Source organism: Diorhabda carinulata, chromosome 4 (assembly GCF_026250575.1).
Source record: "Diorhabda carinulata isolate Delta chromosome 4, icDioCari1.1, whole genome shotgun sequence".
In the NCBI taxonomy this organism is placed as follows: domain Eukaryota; kingdom Metazoa; phylum Arthropoda; class Insecta; order Coleoptera; family Chrysomelidae; genus Diorhabda; species Diorhabda carinulata.
In genome coordinates, this window is record NC_079463.1 from 28785284 (window position 1) to 28789219 (window position 3936).

Sequence of the window (3936 nt, forward strand, 5' to 3'; positions counted from 1 at the left end):
CACTTAATCTTATGAATATAATTTTTTTAGTGGAGGGCTGCATGTGTCCAAAAATTTCGAAAATGTGAAATAATTAAAAAATGTGAACTTTAGGCATACTATGCCTTATATAAAGTTATATTGAAATTTCTCGTAGATTTCAAAAATTTAATAAAAACCATAGCATTTCGTTTAAAATAAAGAAGTTTGGGTCCACTTCCGGTATAACCGGAAGTTTCAGAAGACTGAAATTATTTTAGCTGAAACGAGCATTTCGGAAAACCCATGCAAGCAAATTTTCAGAACACTAATCGCAGTACTTTCCCATATACATATCGATTCAGCTCCTCGTGAAGGACCCTGTACTTGATGGATTTATATTATATTTATAATTACAATTCATAATTGCAACATAAACCATCAACATCAAAACTGACCGCAGCTCTGTTTATTTCTAAAATAGACTGAATCAAGATAGTAGAGGTAGTGGAAATCTATGAGCAGAACACAATGTCAATCGCGCTCTTGTTTACTTGGATATTTCCGAGTCAGAATATTTTAATAGTGCGGTGATTTTCGATTCGTGTGAATAAATTTTTTTTGTTAGTTTAATTTCGTGGACTTTTGTAGATAATATTGTGTGAAAATATTTTGTGTAGGAGGTGGATAAATTTACTTAGTAATAAGGTATAGATCTTCCAATATCAATTGCAGATTATAAATCCCCTTGCCGGCAATTTTGTTCGATCTATCTACCATAGGCGTGGATACCTCATTTTATCAATTTGTTTTTTATTAAAAAATATTAAAAAAACTTTAAAAATATCTATGTCTTAAACGAGAAAGTATTCGTTAAAAGGCAATCAAATCATTATAAATTGGACGGCATTATACGCCGTTATTTAGACAGATGCACTTGATTGTAGTGGTGTGTAGTGTAGTGTAGTGTGATGCTAATTATACCACGTTAACTTGTTACAACTGAATATTATAGAACGTAAATAGACGAGTGAAATTTATCTACCTGTAAGGGCGTTTGGTTTAAACAGGGTACAAGACGTGAAATTAACCCCTTTTGTACCCCATTCGTCTTTTATCTGACGCAAATAATCTTGTCGCCATCGAACTATCCTTGACGATTCTGTTTTTGCCATCCGTTTATTGAATTTTTTTTGTTTAAAACCACATGCGGACAAATCTTAACGCAATGTTTCTAAACTGGTATATTTCTGGATAATCTGCTACCTTTTGCTGCATTACTTTTAATGTCGCAACCCTGTCCTTTCAGTTTTCCTTTACATAATTTTCGGTTCTGTGAATGATTCACAGCAGCCCCATTCGTGACTACTCGATAAATGGAAAATAATTTACTCTAGTTATTTCAGCAATTCTTATTATGATTGCATTATCATTTTTAAACATTCGAATATATTTAAAATGACTTGCTGTCTTTGTATATTTAGATCTTTATCATTAAATTCATATCTGTCTTTATTCTCACTACACTGTGCAATTTAATTGTCTTCACTCGTCCATGGTCTAAATAACACCATATTCCTATTTATTTAAAGAAATTTATGAATTGAATAAAATCTCTGGCAAGATTATTTATACATTGTGTACATACGCCTTCCAGCATCTTCGGCTAATAGAAATGCATTTCTGTTTTCGATTTGATGTTGGTAAACAGTGGAGATGATGAGTCCACGTGGACTGACTGACTATATGTATGAATTAGTTTTCGATAAAATAAAGTTTGATTTATAGACAAGTCTTTGACCAATATTTCAGTTGTTACTTTATCGAATGATTCAAAAATTGAGTGAATAAATTTGTAAATTTGATTAAAAACTATAATGGGAGAGTATTTTTTTTAATTTCCATAGTCACTTTCAAATATTATAATGTTTGTTCATTAATTCTTGAAATATTTTGTTTCGGACAAAATCTGGAAACATGGAGTGGATCCAACAGAATAATTCATAATCAAGCTCGACAAATTATATAAGAAATAAAAAAAAATTGAAAAAATATATTAAAAATAGTGCATTACATACAATGTCAACTTATTTATTTCCATTCAGGGAAACTAGCCCAGTTTGGTGCTTCTTTTGTTTCATTTGTCCATTGTTAGTGAGTAACTTCAGCTGCCCAAACTGGTTTTGCACCTACGTTATAAACTGGTGCTGCAACTACTGGAGTAATATCTGCAGTATAACTTTTGTTCCAGTTCATATGTTGGGGTTCTAGAGCTGTTGCAACAATTTCTGCAGGTTTAACAACAGCAGATGTTGCTTCTTTGGCTGCTTGTTCTTCTTTTTCGGCGCTTCTTCAGATTTACGATAGAAGAATTGATCAACAACAACGTCCTATTTGGGGTCACATGGAATGTTACACTTAAGGCGAAGCACTTCTCTAGCCAAGATCCACCAAAGTAAACCAATACTATGTGCAGATTTTTTATTTACAGGAACGGCAATGTCAACAAATCTAAATGGTGAATCTGTATTACACAAAGCAGTAACAGTTTACGTAAGAAGCTTCAGTAATTGGCTGGTGGTCAAAAGCTGTTTCAATAACAAAGGGTTCCCTGGAAGCAACCTGGATCTGATTAGTAAAGGCATCAGAAGTAAATCTTCCGGCTAGGAGTGGCTCCAGTGTGGACTGCAAGAACAGCAAGTTGGCCGTAAGAACGAACACCTATATGTTCAACAGTAAAATTTTCTCCCGGTTTTACTCTAATTTATGATACGAGTACCATTGGGACGCCGCTTATAAACGTACTGTTCCATTTGAAAGTCAACATTTGCGGTACCAAGATGAGTACCAGCGGCCAATATTTCGGTAACACGATCCTTTCGTAGACTTAGAACATCAATTCCTCCCGACATCTCAACGCTTACATAGCGTTACGATACATTAAGCAAGATGCCACTTGGGACAGCTACAAAAAAGAGAAATAGAAAAAGAACAGGATGCCTTGAAAATCCTCTGAACAGTTTGCATAAGAGAGTAGACAAAGCTTATAATGTTTCTGTCGCCTAGCTGAAAACTAGTGATGAAGGTGATTGATAATCTCCCGCTTTAAATCGCCTCGAAAACCCTGAACAAACCTTCAACTCCCAAAGGTACCGTTGATGAATTTGAGGAAGAAGTAATTCGAAAGAATTGATGAAAAATGAAAAGGAACTTCGAATCAGTAGAAAATAAAGCTGGCAAAATAGATTCGCTTAGAAAATTTGTTGAAAAAATGGGATCCAGATGGATAAAATAAAGATAACAGAATTGTGAAATACGACATAAAAGCAAAAAGAAATGATATCATCGAACGGACTTTCTCAGGTCTCACTTTAATAATACGGTGTATCGTTGCCGTTTAGTTCTGCGCAACTATGTTCAAGGACATGGCTCAAGACGTTTTCCACTACCTCTGTATCTTTAATAGGTGAATAATGATCGCTATAGCTCACAGGAATTCTTGTATCATAATCTATCATTCAACTACAACATTGTGCAGTAACCACAACTTATTCTTGGTCTAAGTGATGCTTTCCACTAAATACAAGGCTAGGAACGATTCCCATTTAATCTAAAATAAAAAATAAAAAAGTAGAAGTTCGTTTTCTTCGTTGACAGAAATTTTATAACCAAATAAAAACAATTTTGATCTGATTGATTACACTCAAGGTTTCTGGCCGGTATGATAACAAGGATATAGCCATCTTGACGACCTCTCACTTTATTTGCCCAAACAATTCGAATTTATTGAGGAAGATAATAAGGAAGAAACAGTTGAAGGCTATTAAGGTTCCTACGTCACATAACATTAATCGTTCTCTGTATGCATCAACCATCTACCTACTGGATAATTAGATCAATGTCAGGGTTATGTCAATAAAATATTTTTATTTGTTTGATTGAATAACAATAAAAAATAGATAATTTGGAAATAGAGTT

The 3936-nt window shown here is 33.8% G+C and overlaps 1 pseudogene; it reads right to left on the bottom strand.

Moving 5' to 3' along the window:
- Positions 1–2109: 2109 nt before the first annotated feature.
- LOC130893040 (40S ribosomal protein SA-like) lies at positions 2110–2870 on the bottom strand (annotated as a pseudogene).
- Positions 2871–3936: the final 1066 nt, after the last annotated feature.